Here is a 20,823-nt window from a genome sequence, read left to right as displayed (position 1 = left end):
GGTGATAGAGATAAAAATGCTGCTCACCACACAGCAAGAAATGCAAGTTTTTCCCGGTTTTTTTCTTCTATGGAAATGGAATTAATGTGTGACATGAGGCACCCTCAGTAAATACCACACATTTTAATGCCTTGAACCAGATCTAATTCTTGTTTGTTTTCATCATATTTTTACATGCTGTTACTTTTTGTCATTTCTTGCTGGAACCAGTAGAATCAACTCCTCAATTCCAGTTTATTATAAGCAAGATTCCACTATAGCATACATGAAACTATAACTAAAAAAACAAATCCATAATTAAAGCAGACAGATTGAAAGTGATGTTTATGGCATTCAGCACGAAATACATTTAGAAACATTATTACATTATAACAAGGCATATTGCTCTTGAGGATACTGGAATTTATGAACCTGTATTAAAGGCATACATATATGGCAAAGGCATGGATAAGAGCACTGGATTTCTATAAATAAGATCTACAGCTTATCTGGTGTACACTCTGCAGGTGGGGCAGGATGTTATTATTGCAGAAGCGAGCTTTAGAATCTCCCATATGGATTCAGGGAAACGATAACAATGATAGCATAATTGTAGCTGCACATGATAGAGGAACTCTTAATGTCACAGCTGATATTATCAGTCTACCTCAGGGTTCCTGTCCTTTTACGGCAGTGAGCTACATGTCTAAAAGGACTCCAGACTAGCTCTCTGAATAACACTGTTGGTTTATACCAATTAAAATAAATGGCCTTCTATCCAGCAACATCTTGCAAAAACAGTTAATTCAGGAAGTGCCTCTCAGGATGCAGTGCCTACTGAGACTTAATTACACTTCTCAGACAATCAGTACATGTTGATTTGTTGCACTTATCTTTAAATGGGGCATTACATTCATTAAAACCTTAAAGCATGACACATTACTGTGCAAAAATCAGAGACCATCATTCATTTATTTGCAGACTTTGCATTAGTCTTTCTACATAATGTATTTAAATCAGAAAATAACTCCACAACTGAATATAACATTATAACTTTCAGTAATATATATGTCCAAAACTTTGCTTTTATGATAGTTTCAATTCTCTTCTCTTGCTATCAGTTTTCTTAAATCTGCCGAGATAATTACACTGAATTACACTAATACCTTTTGAATATTTAATTGATGCTTGCTGGGGTTTTTTGTGCATTATTTTAAAACATTTGTGCTAATAATTAAAAGGTCAAACTTAATTAACAAGAACAGGGCTACAGCAATGGAAATATATATTCAGTGTATAAATATACACTGAAAGTACACTCTAAAGAGTGGAATGTTACACTGTGAGTACATAGAAAAACATTTAAAACCTGTAAAACATGGGCTATATTATAGTGTTACCAATTATTTTATACGTTCCTTTATGCCTTACATTAAAAATTTGTGAGGTATCATACAGTAGTGTAAATGTAGAATAAAATGATTATTACCACATATAGTTTAGAACTTCATAGGACTGAATTTATTTTAATTATGGCATATTTTATGACATATTTTATCCATGCAGTCATAAAGTCTGGTAAAACATAGATGAAGGCCAAGCAGGAGACCAGTGCAGTAGTCAAGATGATGGAAGATAATTGCAGGATGACAGCATGACCTGAGTGATCTGTGAGGTGGGAATACTTTCTCCGCTTCCTGAAAAGGGCATGTCTGCAGCTATGTCTTCTCTCTAAAAGATCTGCAGCAACAAAGTCTCCTCTGTACATGAAACGATTAATAGAATCTCCTTTGAGGTGGCCCCAGAGGGTACACTCTTGAATTTAATTGTTAAATGGTTCTGAAAGCACATGATTTTGATGGTCCGTTGTTTACACTAAATTGACTATACAAAATCTAATGTCAGAGAGCTGTTTGAAGTGTATCAGCTTCTAGTGTTATAAGTGGATCGAGTTATGTCAAAGAGTACTGGGTGAGTGGCATCTGCATTTCAGTATCTGGTCTACAGCAAGTGAAAATAAGCTTTATATCAATGCATTATCAGCTAACTATAATTTTATGTTTTTTATTTTTGACTTATAAGTCATTTATGACTTATTTTAACTCCCTTACAATTTAGTGCATCTAAAGTATGTTTTTATGAGTATGTCCCGACACGTAATACATCTTCTCGAATTTTAAAGTATATTTACAGCGTACATCCAAAATACTTACAAGCCCGTGTTTTTACATGCACGTCCCTGACACTTAATGCATGATCTCAGCGTTTTAAAGGGGGATTTAACTGGTACTTACAGTGTACCTTCCCATAACAAACAGATTAAGATTTATATGAATCAGTATAAAATACTTACCTGTTCCTACTGGTACTTTGAAAATTGGGGACTTTGTTTTACACTTTTATTCAGCAGACAAGCTCCAGTCACATTCCAGGGGATTATTATGCTTCTAATTGTCTTGTACTTCATTTTATGTCTCTGAATATCATGATGAGCACTGGCTCTGTACTTTTGTACTTTCTGTACAGACCTCCCAGGTCTGAAGGTTCAGCTCATGACAGGATGAGTAGAAAGAAGTAACCTCTGAAGTGCACAGCTATGGAAGGCTTGTCATCCAAAGACAAATATAAAACACAATAATAAGACATGCAAATCTTAATGCACATGTTTTTATATTTATTTATATTTTATTCAATAATTATAAAGAAACCACAAAGTAAGTGTTGTTCTCTCCTTCTTACACCATTAATACAGGAAAATAATAGGGAGCAGGCCGGATTATGTAGTTCCTCACAGTTCTCTGCTTCTTACAGTACAGGGAAACAACGGGGAGTGGGCTGGATTATGTAGAGGACAACTGTTATCCCGTTTTCCTCTGTAAATACACAAAAACAACAGGGAGTGAGCTTTACTTCTATGTTGTGTTGTTCAAGATTTGCTCTGCCATTGGATGGAAGACACCCACATAGAATAATATGGAGCATTTACTTTCCTTGTCTACACACAGTGCACAAAAGATGGTTAAACAACGTACCAACCAGTACCAATTTAAGATCAAGTAAACACGTTTAAAACATATAAAATAACGATTTAATTGCACAAAACATACTCAGTATATACCAGGATGTTGGAATTAAGTGGGTTAAGGTGATTTATGTTGACAATTAGAAAACAAATACATTTCCAGGCCTAAAATTAAGAAGCCTCGCCATGCCTTCTCTCAACACGATGTTATAAAGATGAGTGGGGAAACGTCCTGCTTCCCATACAGAAAGGCTATTGAAACTACGCCCCTTTGGAGAACTTTCTCTAATAAGCTTTTTTTATTTATTAATTATTTACTGTGGTAAACAACATTATCTAGACCGCTCAGTGAAATACCAAGATATAATTATTAGAAAAATAATAGTCCCTGGAATGTGAGTGAAGCTTGCCCACTGAATAAAAACATAAACAATGACTGTCATACATGTACACCATAAATTCGGAGAAATTACACGTATTTGCCCCGATAGTTAAGTACGAGAAAGAACCCGTATATGTTATATTTACCAATTCATATAAAGAATCCGTACCTTATGTGAAGGTACACTACAAGTATGAGGTAAATTTCCCTTAAAATGCCGGAATGCACACCATAAAAAAGCAAATGGATACACTGTAAGTACCAAGGATGTACACGTTAAAACACGGGCTGGTAAGTGTCTTAGATGTACTGACGCATATAATGAAGTTATGGAAAAGTACTCTGTAAGTACCAGCTAAATACACTTTAAATTGCGTGAAGGTACAGTGTAAAGTCTGGGTAAGTAAGTGTTACTGAATATAAGCGCAGCTGTGAAAATCTGTGACTGAAACAGAGCTGTGCTTATTCGGTAAAAAAAAAATAAAAAAAAATGAAGCCCTCCCTTGAGATATTGCTTACATTTCTTGCTTAAAGTTATCATTTACTGTCCTTAATTAAATCATCCACAAAATGTGGTTGAAATTGGGAGATTTTCCAGAGATCCATGCCAAAGACTAAGGTAAATTCTAACCATTTAAAGTCATATTTATGCCATTACGACATTGGATTTTCACTTAACAGGCAAGATATTATGCTGGAAATAGTTGTTTTCCAAAATAAGTTTTCCAACTGTTAACAATTACATGGTTATTGTTTGTTTTAGAAATTCACGTTTGATATTGTAAGTATGATTATTTTTATGTGACAAAATGTTATGTTTTCACACACACACACACACACACAATTTCACACAACCAATTCACCTACTAATGTGTGTTTGGACCAAATTCCTCACAGTGACCTGATGCTTGGACTGAACCCAGGACACTGAGCCCTGGAGCTGTGTCAACTGCAAGGCCTCTCTTTAATAACAATCACTGGAGAAAATCACTTAATGTTCCTTTAAATGAATAACAGGTGGGTTCACACTACTGGGTGGTGCTATTCTTTTTTGCAGCTGCAGGCTAAATGATGAAACTGTGATGAGATTTGAGGTAATCTCGAGGCAGTTGATGAACAATGGAGTCACTGGCAAAGTTTGGTAAGCACTGTGCTTCAAGTAACAAAAAGCAGTAGCAAGTAGAGAAACATCTCATGATTCACGACTTTCAACAGCGAGTGAGAGAGAGATTTGGGAATGGCAGTCTAAGAGGGCATTTAATCTAAATGCTGAATATGGCAAATGGCTGGGTGATGTTTATAGGTCTGTCTGGTTCTCTCTCTCTCTCTCTCTCTCTCTCTCTCCTATGTAAATGATGCTGAAAGTGAGGGAGATGAATGAATAAATGCACCTCTACAGAGACTTGTCTCTCAGCGCCAGAGCTTTTGATCACGCTTGCAAATGAAACATCTGCCCACAAATGTCCCCACAGCATGTGTTTCTGCTCCACCATCGTATCTGCTGCTCAGGTAGCGCAATCTTCACAGATCGCATAATTAAAAGCTGTGATTATGGCCAATAAAGATAAACGTCCATCATTTCCAAACACACTAGAACAGCGCTTATCAACCAGAGAGGAGTCATTTGTTTGGTAGATCTGCCTCATGTACATCAGCCATAAAATTAATGCCTTTTGTCCACTTCACTCACCATAAAGGTCTACTTTATAGTTCCACAATTACAGACTGTAGACAATCTGTTGCTTCAAATACTTTGTTATTCCTTTTGACTTCAATTCTTCAAAGCGGACATGTGAATAAAAAAAAACAACTTTTTTCCCCAGTGCATTAATTTGGGACTTGGGAGCATCTAACAACCCACTGGAATAAAGCAATCCAGTTTTTTGTTTATATATATATATATATATATATATATATATATATATATATATATATATATATATTATGGCAAGCCAAACAGGAAATATTTAATGAACTTTGATATATATAGAATGAACGCTGATCTACAGGGGTTGGACAATGAAACTGATAATTAACACAGTGTCTTTTTAGACTCTGATTGTAGTGTGGCGTACCTTAACATATGAAATGACTAAATTCACGTCCTTAGCTTATTTTTACCTAGACATTTTAAGTCATTTTTTTACACTTTTATTATTATATGGAAAAAAGTATAATTTTATATTATATTGATATTAATATTAATTAATTCATGTGTTTATGACTTGTTTTACATAACAAAACAAAATTGCAACCATTTATTAAACTTTATAAGTGCGTTCTTATTTTACAGTGGCACCAATGTTTTTATTCATACCTGCAGTAATATTATGAACCCATTTGATCCACTTAAACCCAAATAAGCACAGATCCTTAACTCAGCCCTGCCTAGGATGAACAAAAATGGAAAAAAATACAAGCTCCAAGTCTCTTTCCAGATTCATGGAGACTGCCTGGCCAAATATCAGCACTTTGTTAAAGCAGCCAGAGCCAAGTATTTTGCTGATATAATCACTGAAAATACTCACAGTCCACAAGTTCTGTTTATACTTTATTATCTTTACTGCACCCTGCTGTCATGGCCTCTTCAGGCAGCCATGGAGACGCATGACCATTTGTTTGATGTGTGTGTGTTTTTTTTAATAGATATGATAGCTGTAATAAGAGCAAATATTGTACCCTCTAGTCATGGTCCATATGAACTAAAAATTCACACTACCATTTTTATTCAGTTTGAACCTGTGTCCATGACTAATTTGACTATTTTAATTTGTCATATGAGGCCCACCACTTGTCCTTTGGCTCTTTTTCCCACAAAACTGTATCCATAATAAACAGCAGCATCTCTTATGGCACTAATGTAAAGGGCTTTCATTGTGGACACAAATATTCAGGTGTGAACACAGCTTATATTATCAACAAAGGAAAGCATTAAATGAAATGGGATGCTCTGCCTTGTATCCAATGTATCCGTGTTGACTCTGTAACCACCATGGCCCTGATCAGTGTGAAATAAATGAATGGTTTTCAGCAGGTATCCTCTAAACACGCTCATCATCTCCACAGACAAACAAAAGACAAAGAACATGAGTTTTTTCATGTACACTGAGTTTTACAACAAATTAATCTATAGGAGAAATTACAAAGCTGATTACACTAAGATGCAGTTACAGTAGGCTGTTAGGCTGTTTCTGTATAAATGTGCCTTTACTTCCTGACTGACCACCACTGTGTTAATGGAAAGAATTGTGACCTCACTGTATATTAATATGATCACTTATGATTGACAGATCATGAGTCACTATGGCCATAAAAGGAAATCAGATTACAGTGTAGGGTGAACAGAGAGGAAAAAAACTGCTCAAACCAAATGACTCTTTTTACCATACAGAATGTACTAAGTACAGTTAAATGGCAAGAACCAATATTAAAGTCTGACCCCTGATTCACAGACAATCAAGGACCAGTCCAAAAACCCACAGGCATGGTAGCGATCAGGGAGATTGTGTGAAACTGAATTGTTCAACTGATGGTTTAATGAATGGAGTGGAGGCAGAGTTAAACTGTTCTCAGAAAAGATTTTTATAATTTATCTCCAAAATAGTCTCTTAACAGGGGAAGGCAAAAGTCTTCTTTTTATTTTAATGTAATATATAGAGATTTTGGAGAATTGTTATTGGTCTAACTGTCTTGAAATTCTTACACAAGTTAAGAGCAGCTGTTGTGTTAAAAAATGAAACATAGATTTTTTTGTAAGGTCCTTTAACTGTATTTATGACATCTGCAGCACTGATTATTATTTTTGTATATGGGGAAGCATTATGTTGAATATAACATACAACCATGCATAAATAAAGGGAAAAACTAATAGGGTTAACTAACAAGAGAAAGAGAAGTATTAAAACTGACAGTCAATTTTTTTTTAATAAAAAATACAGTGGTGTGGCTGATATTGACAAGCAGATAGAGGCGCAGCTCTGGGGCCTTAGGAGCCTTGGTTGGTTCAGTGTCTGTATGGAGTTCAGTTAGTTCCCCCTGGTTCTGTCTGGGTTTGGACTTGTGCACTCCCGTTGCTGACCCAAAACATAATTGAAATATAAAGGTTGTGTCAGGAAGGGCATCCAGTGTATAAATTGTGTCAAGTTGTGTGTACAGATCATCGACCAGATGTTCTGCAGTGGCGACCCCTCAAAAGAGCAGCTGAAAGTGAAGCAACAATATGGTTTCCTGTATACATCATTATTGTGAGAAGAAACATTCTTTTTATTTTAATTTTGTCCACATAATTTAAAAGTACTAGCTGCTCTTAACATAGTTTACAACTTTCTCAACAACTAACAGAAATGACCAAATAAACATAAACCTATAATGATATAAGATGACTAAGGTGCTGGGTTTTACTGAATTATCAACATTTATTGCAGCATTTCCAAATAAAAATTTCTGAATATATGTACCTAGTAACAAGACCTCAGTTCAATCAGAACTTAGCATGATAAAATTCTGCATCATCCAGTCTTACATTTCTGTTGGATAGTCTGTTATTTTAGTATACAAGCAACGTCATTTGGTTTGGATGATATATACAGTTGAGTGTAATCAACATAGCAGTGGCATTAAATACCATGCTTACAGATTACTGTACCCAGTGGCAGAATTTAGAGGATGAATCATAGAGAACCAAGCACTGACCCTTGCGGTACACAATATTTAACTAAAGTATGGTGTGAGGATTTATTATTCAGATAAACATATTGATAAGTGTCAGACTAATAGGATCTGAACCAAGAGAGAACAGATCCTTTATTAGGTTTTCCAGCCTATTAAGTAACATAACATGATCTATGGTATCAAACGTTGCACTCAAGCAGCCCTTTTCAAGTGATAGATGTAAGTCATTGGCTACTCTTGAAAGGTTTCATGAATGGCATTGTTTTGTAGGTAAGAGCACAACTTCTGTGACACAAACTTTTCTTAAATCTTAGCAACAAAAGGGAAGTTTGAGAAGGCAAGAGTTTGCGAGCTCAAGGGGGTCAAGATTGTTTTATTTATTTTTTATTTTTTTTGCTCTACTGATTTTAGATTACAACCCCTGGCAAAATTTATGGAATCACCAGTCTCTGAGGATGTTCCTTCAGTTGTTTAATTTTGTAGAAAAAAGCAGATCACAGATATGACAAAAAAACAAAAGACATTTCAAATGGCAACTTTCTGACTTTAACACTAAAAGAAATCAAGAAAAATAATTGTGGTAGCCAGTAACAGTTAGATTTTTAAAACAAGCACAGGGAATAAATTATAGAATCACTCAATTCTGAGGAAACAATTATGGAATCACCCTGCAAATTTTCATTACAAACACTAACACCTGCATCAGATTAAAGCTGCTCGTTAGTATGCAGGTAAAAGGGAGTGATCACACCTTGGAGAGCTGTTGCAACAAGTGGACTGACATGAATCATGGCTCCGACACCAGAGATGTCAATTGAAACAAAGGAAAGGATTATCAAACTCCTTAAAGAGGATAAATCATCACGCAGTGTTGCACAAGATGTTGGTTGTTCACAGTCAGCTGTGTCTAAAACCTGGACCAACTACAAATAACATGGGAAGGTGGTTAAAGGCAAGCATACTGGTAGACCAAGAAAGACATCATAGCGTCAAGACAGAAAACTTAAAGCAATATGCCTTGAAAACAGAAAATGTACAACAAAACAAATGAGGAACAAATGGCAGGAAACTGGAGACAACGTCTGTGACCGAACTGTAAGAAACCGCCTAAAGCAAATATTTACATAGAGAAAAGCTAAAAGAAAGCTATCACTAACACCTAAACAGAAAAAACAAGGTTACAATGGGCTAAGGAAAGGCGATCCTGGACTGTGGATGACTAGATGAAAGTCATATTCAGTGAATAATCTCGAATCCGCGTTGGGCAAGATGATGATTTTGTTTGGTGCCATTCCAATGAGATTTATGCAGACGACTGTATGAAGAAAACATGCAAATTTCCACAGTCATTGATGATATGGGGCTGCATGTCAGGTAAAGGCACTGGGGAGATGGCTGTCATTACATCTTCAATAAACGCACAGGTTTACATTGACATTTTGGACACTTTTCTTATCCCATCTATCGAAAGGATGTTTGGGGATGATGAAATCATTTTTCAAGATGATAATGCATCTTGCCATAGAGCAAAATCTGTGAAAACATTCCTTGAAGAAAGACACATAAGGTCAATGTCATGCCCTGCAAACAGTCCGGATCTCAATCCAATTGAAAATCTGTGGTGGAAGTTAAAGAAAATGGTCTATAACAAGGGTCCAACCCGCAAAGCTGATCTGGCAACAGCAATCAGGAAAAGCTGGAGCCAGATTGATGAAGAGTACTGTTTGCCACTCATTACGTCAATGCCTCAGAGACTGCAAGCAGTTATAAAAGCCAGAGGTGGTGCAACAAAGTACTAGTGATGTGTTGGAGTGTTATTTTGTTTGTCATGATCCCATCATTTTTTCCTCAGAATTGAGTTATTCCATAATTTATTTCCTGTGCTTGTTCTAATAATCTAACTGTTACTGGCTACCACAATTATTTTTCTTGATTTCTTTTACTGTTTCTTAAAGCCAGAAAGTTGCCATTTGAAATGCTTTTAGATTTTTGCCATGTCTGTGATCTGCTTTTTTTTCTACAAAATTAAACAACCGAAGGAACATTCTCAGAGACTGGTAATTCCATAATTTATGCCAGGGGTTGTAGTTTAAATGCTGGTATAGGATCCAGTGTACATGAAGATGATTTATATGAATTAAGTAAAGTAAGCAAATAACTTTCATTGACAGGACTGAAGTAGTCTAAGTGTACGTCAGGGCTGACCTGGGGTTCATCAATAAGAGCTGATGCAACTTTGGGCTGATTTTGGATTTTCAGTTGAATGGAATACTTTTTGTCATTAAAAAAGTCATGAAATCATTGCTACAGAAATCAAAGTGGACAAAGGAGTTGACTTCTGTTTTGTTGGAAATTAGATTTCACAAAATGCTAAAAAAAAAGGAATCTAGGGTTGTTCTTGTTGTTTTCTATAAGGAAAGAGATAAGGTATGTTTGTAGTTGGTGAGGCTACGCTGCTATGATAATCGGAAACATTCTAGTTTTGTTTTTCTACATTTACATTCATGGTTAGGGGCAGCTTGTTTTTAAATATGCATGCAATCACTGTACTATCGAACTAGATTTATGTGCATGGTCAACTGTAATTGCTGAAACCAGGAGGAGTGGATTTATTTAGTGCAATGTATTCATTGGGTATAGCCCATGTTTCAAAGAGACATAATTATTTTTGTTATCTGTATAATATCTCTGGCAATGAGTGCTTTAGATGGTAGAGATTGTATATTTAAAAGGCCTAATTTGATACTGGAGGTGCTGGAGTTTTGTGTCAATTTTGTATTTTGTTTTAATTAGGCTGTTATAATTTGATATGAATGATTTTTGGGCATCTATGATAATGGGCTGGAATAAGACCTGCTGTAGCCCCAAAACTGTCCCTTGCCAAAGATAAACATTTCTTAAATCTTTAATCTTTGGCAAACCCAGATATCACAGGTGTTTCTGTCTACATAGCCACTGTGAAAACACAGCTAAACATTATGGGTCGGAAAGGATTTTTAGCTTTCTACAATCTCTTATTGAGGTTGAATAAAAAAACGTTTGAAAAACATTAGAAGCAGAAATGTAATGGTTTTCTAACTGAACAGTGGTGGTATACAAAACTATCCTTGTAGATTACTTTGAAAAGCCTCTGAGAAGAATTTAAGCTGTAACAAAGACAAAAATTGGACACAGTGGATATGGATAGTGCATTTAGTGTTATACATAGTTATCATTACACTCAAAAACTGACCCAAATCCTTGTTTTACTTACAAACAGTCAACATTAAATAAATGTAATTAACTACATCATCATCATCATCATCTTTTCTGCTTATCCATTTCAGTGTCACAGTGGCAACAGTGCGAGCACAGAAGCCCAGACATCCCGCAAAATTTCCACCAGAGGGATCCCCAGGCCAGCCAGGAAATATGATATTTTCGTCTACCCCGGGGCCTCCTTCCAGTTTGACATGCCTGGTATACCGCCAGTGGGAGGTGTCCAGGAAGTATCCTTACAAGATGCCCGAACCACCTCAACTAACTCCTCTCAATGCAAAGGAACAGTGATTCTACTCCGAGCTCCTCGCTAATCACTGATCTCCTCACCCGATCACAGAGAATAAGCCCAGCAACCTGTCGGAGAAAGCTCATTTCAGCCGCTTGTATCCACGATCTCGTGACCATAGGTGAGAGTGTGTACATAGACTGACCGGTAAATTGAGAGCTTTGCTTTATGGCTCAGCTCTCTCTTCACTACGATGGTCTGGTACAGTGACCGCATTACTGCAGACACTGCACCCAACCTACGGTCTATCTCACTATACCTCTTCACATTACTCATGCACAAGAACCCAAGATATTTGAACTCCTTCACTTGGGGAAGGTTCTCACCCCCTACGTGAAGGGAGCATGCCATCTGTTTCCGGGAGATAGCCATGGCCTAAGACTTGGAAGTGCTGATCCACATACCGACCACTTCACAATTGGCTGCAAACTGCTCAAGTGAACGCTGGAGGCCTCCATGAGAAAAAGCCAGAAGAAGATCATCATCCACAAACAGCAGAGATGCCACCTCCCGAGCCTCTCGACAGAAGCCTTCCTGTCCCAGGCTATGCCTCACTACCCTGTCCATGAATAGCAGGAACAGGAGTGGAGACAAGGCACAGCCCTGACGGAGTCCAACGCTCACATTGAACAAGCTTGACTTACTGCTGAGGATGCGAACACAATTTAAACTCTGAGAGTACAAGGACCATACGGCTCACCAAAGCGACCCTGGCACCCCATGCTCACAAAGCACCTTCCACAGAATCTCTTGGGGAACATGGTCATACACCTTCTCCAAATCCACAAAGCATGTGTAGAGTGGAGTAGCAAACTCCCATGCCCCCTCAATCACCAGTGAAAAACTAGAGTTGGTCCATAGATCCACGGCCAGGACGAAATATGCATTGTTCATCTAAAATCCTAGGTTTGACGGACGGATTCTCCTTTCCAGCACCTTGGCATAGACTTTCCCCGGGAGGCTGTGAAGTGTGATGCCACAATAATTGGCACACTTTCTCCGGTCGCCTTTTTTAAAAATAGGAATCACCACCCCTGTTTTCCAATCCAAAGGCACAGTTCCCGAGGTCCATGCAATGTTGTAGAGGCGTGTCATCCAAGACAACCCCACAGTATTGAGGGCCTTCAGTAACTCTGGATGAATCTCATCCACTCCTGGGTCTTTGCCACTGTGAAGCTTTTTTACCTCCTCAGTTACTTCAGCCAAGGAAATTCTAACAAGGGGAGTCTAACACCCCAGGCACTTCTGGCCTTACCTCCCACACAGGAGGCATGTTTCTTGGGTTAAGGATTTCCTAAAAGTGCTCCTTCCAACGCCCAACAAATACGCTCAATCGAGTTTAGACTTTCACCATCCCTACTGAGCACAGCTTGGGCAGTGTACCTCCCTCCCTCTCCTGAGCTTTTGAGTGTTTTTCAGAACCTCTCTGAGGCCGGAAGTCATTCTCCATAGCCTCTCCAAACTCCTCCCATGCTCTGGATTTTGTTTCAGCAACTGCCACAGCTGCAGCCTTTTTCGCCTGCCGGTACTCATACGCAGAATCGGAAGTTCCCCGAGTCAGTCAAGCCCGAAAAGGCTCCTTCTTGACAGCTTCCCCCACCACCGGTGTTCACCAATGTGTTCTTGGGTTGCCTCCATAACAGGCACCAACAAGCTTTTGACCACAGCTACATGCAGCTGCTTCCACAATGGAAGTCCGGAACAGTGAGAAGATAAATGGAAGCCCCCTACCTCCTCCGGAACATGTGAGAAGGTCTCTCAGAGGTGAGAGTTGAAATCCATCCCAGCACACCCTCACTATATGTTTGGACTTACCAGGTCTGTCCAGCAGCTTTCCCAGCCATTGGATCCAACTCACCACCAGATGGTGATCGGTTGACATCTCAGTCCCTCTCTTTATCCAAATGTCCAAAACATATGGCCTCAGATCAGAAGACACAACCACAAAGTCGATCATTGACTTTTGGCCCAGGGTGCTCTGGTACCCAGTACATTATAGACAAACCATGACTAGCACAGAAGTGAATTAACATCACACACTTCAGGTTCAGATCAGGCAGGCTGCTCCACACAATCACTCCTCTCCAGGAATCCCAGTCTTTGCCAAGGTGAGCATTGAAGTCCCCCAGCAAAACAATAGCGTCAGTGCATGGAATCCTCACTAGAACTCCACTCACTACCTCCAAGAAGGCTGAATACTCTGACCTGCTGTTTGGTGCATACGCACACACAACAGTCAAAATGTTCCTCTCTGCAAGTCGAAGCCACGTTGAGACAAACTGTACAGCCGCCAGCCAGGGACTTGTACGTATCCCACACCCGCCCCGTGCCTCTCACCCTGTGCAACTGTTGAGTAGGAGACCAACCCCTATTGAGGAGTTTGATTCCAGAGCCCACATTGTGTAGAGGTGAACCCAGCTATATCTAGCTGGTATTTCTCAACCTCATGCAGCAGCTATTGACACCCCCCCCCACCCCCCAATGAAGTTACGTACCAAGAACCAGTTTCTGCTGCCAAGCTCCATGACGCTAATGGCCCCTTTGCTCCAGGGGAAGGTCCCGGTAACCATCTGCCAGGCAGGGTACACTTAGTTCTAACTGTTGTACTCATAGGATACTTGGATTGTGTTTGTCTGGATCTTCACTCCAGACCTGACGACATAGCCCACCACAACAAGGCCCAGATCCAGGGAGGGTATTAACTACATGTTTTATCAATTACTTTCTCAAGTAATTATTTTTTTTGCTGGACTGTCTAGTGAGCCGACCTAGAAGAAATGGTTTCACTTACTGACTGACTGAATGGCTGGCCAAAAATGGAACAGGTTGAAATGAGTATGCGCAAGGCCTCTTGCTCCATAGCGGCAGACAGGAGCTAGATCTCAATGTGAATGAAGTCATTGTTTGTTCATGTGGGCTTGTGTCTTTGCTTGAAATGTTATTGTAAAGGGAAATAGTGTGAAGATACAGTGTTATGAATGTGCTTGTCAAACTCAGCTGTCCTGGAGCAAAATTCCCTACTCATACCCAAAATCTACTACGTTGTCTGTGTAAAGATCATGAGCATATTAAAATTCTGTTAAATTAATCAGATGGCCCCAGTATTGAAAATTGTTGTGGAAAATGGATGAAGCTGAGGCATATTTTTTTTAAATAGTTTAAAGTTCCAAGTAAATTGGCCAAAATAGATATTTTTAAAACTTTCTAAGTAAGCCGTTACGTATTTGTCGTTCTTGGGATTACTGGAATCTTGTTTCATTTAGAACTAATCTGGAGTTAATTTTTACATAAAATAAACAAAGAACAACCTGATTTATGTACAAATTATGCAATTTTTATGAATACGTCCAAATCCTGCTAATGTCTGCCAATTAAAAAAGAATTGTCTTAGCAGTTTTAAAAACATTAAAAAAAAAAAATCACACAAAGTCTTTAGAACGTTCTGATACACATAAGGCACCAATGATTTTCAAGGACCTCTAATAAGGAGGCTATGTATTTTGGACCCCAACTTTCCATTGTTGAAATGCCAGAAGACACCAGTATGACAAACACTACGCATGGGTCTAGGCTTGGCTTTCCTGGTCTTATTCTCATAAAAATGTATTATTTTTTTTTTTTTTAAGTGCAGCAGCAAAATCATAAAACCTAAATAACAAACAACTACACTTTTTTTAACACCTGTCATTAAGAAGGACCTAAAAATACTACCAATTTACATGATATTATATACACTTACATTTACACTGGCATGTTTTGCTTTTATGCAAATATGATGCAAAACGAGCTCCATGGAGTGAAAGCATGGTCTCAGTTGGTTTCTTGTAGATAAACAACAAAAAAAAAAGCAATTCAATTTCAAGGACACCTGGCACCTCGGAATCCAAAAGCACAATTGATTTTCATTTACAGGCAGTTACCATGAACAACAACAATTATAAAAAAGCAGTGTTGATAATTGTGTTGTGAGCCAAAGGGCCATATAATTCCATGCATAATTTATTACTCATAAGACACACAAAGTTCTGTTGAGGACTATTACCTTTCACGTGGCCTCTTCTCAGGTCAGGTTCTTCTAGTTGGGGGAAAAAGTAATCAGTGCAGAATTCAGTGAAAAGATTAACACTCGTAATCCAATATTACTCTTATATTAAAGGGGCAATCAGTCATGTTTACTTTGTAGTTCCTGAATGAACCATTTTCATTCATAGGGCCCATCCCTATGGCCATGGTCTGGCTATGTTTTAAACAGGCTTAGGACAGAGTCTCTGATTCATCCAAGACCACTAGATGTGAGTATAATGGTGGCCTCAAAATATGACATACTGACTGATCTTTAATCCTACGCTCCAGAGATAGCAGCAAACATATTTTAAAAAAAGATTAAGGCTGTCAAAATAACTCATTAAATTTTAAGCACTCAAATTTTTTAAATGATCTGTTAAAACCTCCTTAATTTATCAGTAATATTATATATATACTTATAAATAAATAAATAAATAAACCCTGGAAGGGAGTCAATGGACACTTTTGCATCACTATATATATATATATGTGTATGTACAAACAAAGAATGAATGTATATATATAACTCATGATAATTCTCTGATTAGAAGCCAACAAATCAAATTATGTTAAAGTTTCATTCATTCATTCATTGTCTGTAACTGCTTTTCCAGTTCAGGGTTGTGGTGGGTCCGGAGCATACCTGAAATGACTGGGTACAAGGTGGGAACACACCCTGAAGGGGGCTCCAGTATGTTTGTATATGTTTTCTTAAGGCTTTCCAATAAATTATATTTAAAGCATGTTACTAAACCTGGGTGGCACGGTGGGGGCAGGAGGTAGTGTCGTTTTCACACAGCTGGAAGTTGTGAGTTCAACTGTCTGTGAGGAGTCTTCTTTTGCACTCAATCCACACTGTTGCAGCTTATGTAATCCTGTGTAATGTTCTTTGTTGCCCTAGTGTTGGGCCTCAAACATTTAGGAATAAATCATTCAAAAAACCTGAAACTGTTATTAAATACAGTAAAAGATAATACTCTATTAATTTTCAGATAATGAGATTACTGAATGGTGAATATAAATACGATGCCAAGTCTAGTGAGCTTCTAGGATTAGATAAAGAGTCAGAACCTTGGACAGCTCCTGAAACATATTAAAACTTTTTTTTTTTTTTTTTTTTTTTTTCAGTGTCAGGACCCCAACAAAGGTTCACCTTAATTACATATAAGGTGTTCTGGATTCAACTTTTTAATGTACTTTACATATTATTGGACTGACTGTCAGGGCAAGAAATAACCCCTTGGTTGCTAATTGTGATTTATAGACATATATGGTTGTATGCACCGTGACCCTGAAATGGAGAAGCAGAAAAGAAAATGTATGTATGTATGTATGTATGGTTGTATGCCAGAGTTTGGGCACCCCTTGTCAAATGATGTTTTGACTTAAATTTCTTATTTAAGTAAGTTAACCTCATATAGAGCACATTTAAATAATGTTTCTGCCTGTGAAATATAATTATTGGAAATATAAACTTAAATACACCATGTTCCATTCTTTTTAAATATACGGTCAAGCAAATAAACAACAATAGTGTATTAAGAGGTGCATGTATCTTCTGTGCCTATGACATGTAAAATGATAAAACCTAATATATCCAGGGATGTTCCAACATTTATGAATGTATGTTACTGACATGAAACACAATTAAATAGTCAGAAATTATGAAACTGGGGCAAATTAACTTGCATTTAACCCTGTTTAAATAGAATTAGCACTAGCCTCTAACTGGCATATGTCTAGAATTATCAGCCACATTATCAGAAATCAGCTCTTTCAAAACAAATTTTTATTTACTTCTACATTTAATCCTTATTCTTTAAATTTTCTTCAAATTTTCTTACAAATGATGCACATAATTATTCCAATGTGAATATTTAAGTAAATATTAATTACAATATATGGACAAAGATTTGTGGATACGTTCACATCTGAAATCAATGTTGCTTCATTGATTGATAACTGCAAAGTTATTTAACCGCACAAGTTTGAGAGAGGTCAGCTACTGCGCTGGTGGATTACTCCTCCTAGATCATAAATATCATTTTAACTCAAATTTATGAACAAGGTAACAGTGCTCCCCAGCACAGTGATAAGGGGCTTTATACCTTCTAGCTGACAACTGTTGTTGAGATTGGTGAAATTAGACTCCGTGCACCTGGTCCCAAGCACCACATTTTGTTTCATTGTTCACAGTGGAGATTCCTGTGTTGGACATTCATTGCCACATTTTTCAGTGTTAAACACGTAAGACAAGAGCCACATATATATCCACACATATCCTTTTGTCAGTTCTTGGCCTCTGGTCTCTTACTAGCATACATCCACAAAAAAGCCCAAATAAATAAATGTATGTACTGATAAAGTGCAATAAATGCAGCATGTGCAAAAGTCAGGGGCTAAACCTTTGTTTTATATTTAATTTCCAGTCAAACCGTTTGCAAGTTTATTCACATTCAATTCATAAATATTACTCAGGAGATTAGATAAAAGATAATCCGCTTGCATAATGAAGTGAATGAATAGGGGAAATTTTGAAACTGGAATGCCATGGATTATGAGAAAGAAAAAAATTACATTTTTTTTCTTTTTGAGGTGTAGGCAAGAAGCATGGGAATATTTCTTGGCACGTTCGCTTAAAAACTAAGTCTTACTGGATTAAAAGAAGGGAATGAATGCAAAGTGTGAACCAAGTAAATACTTAACAGTTTTATACTACAATTGTTGCTGAAGCCTCTGTGTAACTTTCCATTAAGTGTCTTCTGCTTCCTGATGTAAATCAATGTGCATAATACAGAAAATGTACATATGCATAAAAAAATGATTCTAGGGCATAAACAGTGACTTGTAAGGTTTCCAAATCAATAACATTACATTTCTTTACTGATAGCATCAAATCACATGGATAAAATGGTTAATGAATATCAACAGTACAGCTCTAGTGTAATTTAGATGAGATTGAGATGAAGCAATATGTCCAAGAGACCACAGACACCTCTGCTGGTTGCTGGTATATTCAGCACAGAAGAGCACAGTCCAGTCTTTTCTGACCTAAGCCTACAGCCACAGCTCTCAGAATGGTTAAAGTGGTAGCTCTGCAGGTGTCACTAGTGTAGGTTCAGTGCTGTTCAGATCACTGTCTGTGAGGAGTTTGGTGTGTTCACGTTTGCCTTGTGCCCAGTGACTCCAGTTAGGCTTCAGACAAACTGTCACCCTGAACTGGATGTTACAAATGTATGAGCTATTAAAGAAAGTGAATAAATAAATGAATGAGCTTAGAGGTACTGCATTTTTGCTCATGGGCTCCTCCTACAGTTCATTCATTCAGTGTGAATTCAGTTCATTCATTCGCTTATCCTTTATCTGTCAGGGTCCTGCTGGGTCCAGAGCCTATAGGATATCACTGAGCGCAAGGCAGGAACACACCCTGGTTGGGATCCCACAGGGCACCACACACTTACACATTCAGTCAAACCTAGGGACACTTTTTCACAACCAATCCACATACCATCGGGTGTTTTTGGCCTGTGGGCAGAAACCAGAGTGCCCGGAGGAAACCCATGCAGACACAGGCAGAACACACCAAACTCCTCACAGACCGTCCACAGAGCATGGTTGGAACCCACAACCTCCAGGTCCATGAGAATCAAAATAATTTTTACATCAAGGGAGAGATGGGGGTGTGGTTATCTTCCCGCCTCCAAAAGTTCCATAGTGCAGTTTCTGCAGTGCTGAGTCCAGACTAGCAACGACAAAGGCTTTTTTCCCCTTGCTACATGTCAATAAAGCACAATATTAATGAATTTGAAGGTTAAAACATTACATAGCATTACTTTAAATGAGCAAAATAGATGGCGTCCTATGGCTCATAGTCGTTCATAATAAGTTTATAATCAGTTTTGACCCTGACCACAAAAATGGCACAAAATATTGCACTGAGCTGCGGCCGGTCGTCGGCCAGTAATTCAAACCAAACTGACATTGATTTCTGCGCAATCTTGCCCCAGAATCCAACGTGGAATAAAAGACGCTAGGCATCCCATAGATTAGCAATATCAACAATCACAGCGCGCGTGAGGTGCATGCGGCTCGATCAATAGCGGCGCTTGCTCATTCACACAGAGCCGCGCTCGGACTCGCTCCACTGTGCAGCTATCAGGACGCACTACAGCGTCCCGCTATGAATCCCGGGCTTCTTCCTAGAATTCCCCTTTGGGGACGCAGGCATCTCCCATACGCTCGCGCACGCACACACGTGGGTACTCACGTGCGCGCGCGCTCGTGCATTCACACATGCAGGTACACGCGCAACACACACACACAGTTCTAATGTATAATATATATTATTAATATAACATATATATAATCAATAATATACATTCATTCCGATTCTTTTGTTTGGTTCTGTTTAATAGTTTATTGTTTCGAGAGTTTTTTTTTTTTTTTTGGGGGGGGGGGGGGGGGGGTCTATGTTGTGTTCCTATAATGCAAATGACATTCAAATGTTTACAACCTACTGGAAGCTCATACACCATTCAATTCAGCAGTTAAAAATAGGACTCAACATCCCATAATTATCACTCCGCACCTTATAATAAAGAGATCCTACCTCAGCCTCTGTCGTATTATGAGATATTTAATTATTCTGGGACCTTCAATCATAATTATGAGAAGCGTTCTCGTTACTATGCTTCCAATTTTGAATGAGTGTTTATGGTTCTATCTAGGTATGAATGTGAGAGGAGTGTGTGTGTGTGTGTGTGTGTGGTGGGGGGTGAGTTTAGCGCGCACAGAATATCAGCGCAGTTACACAGAGCTAAGAGTGTGACAAACAGCATTAAGGCGGGTTTCTCTGATCTCGGGGGTGGTTTGAACGGAACCGGTTAAAGAGGCTACATCGAGATCTATGGCGCTATTTATAGGAAAGCACACGCTGTCGCCGTACGTAAAGGACGTGCCACGAGCATCTGGGAACGAATAAAGCCAGCACGTGATGTGGAATACTATGGTTTCCAGGCAGAATGTTTTTCTCGGGGTTTAATCCGCTCCGAAAGCAAAGAAAACAGAACGACAGACAATGGAAGCGGAGAGTTGTTGTTGTTTGTTTGTTTCTTTGGTCATTCGTTTGCGTAATTTCCTCCTTCAACTCTTCCGTGC

Source organism: Hoplias malabaricus, chromosome 3, assembly GCF_029633855.1.
Source record: "Hoplias malabaricus isolate fHopMal1 chromosome 3, fHopMal1.hap1, whole genome shotgun sequence".
NCBI classification, from domain to species: Eukaryota; Metazoa; Chordata; class Actinopteri; order Characiformes; family Erythrinidae; genus Hoplias; species Hoplias malabaricus.
The sequence above is the reverse complement of the archived record's forward strand: the minus strand, read 5'-3'. Positions refer to the sequence as shown.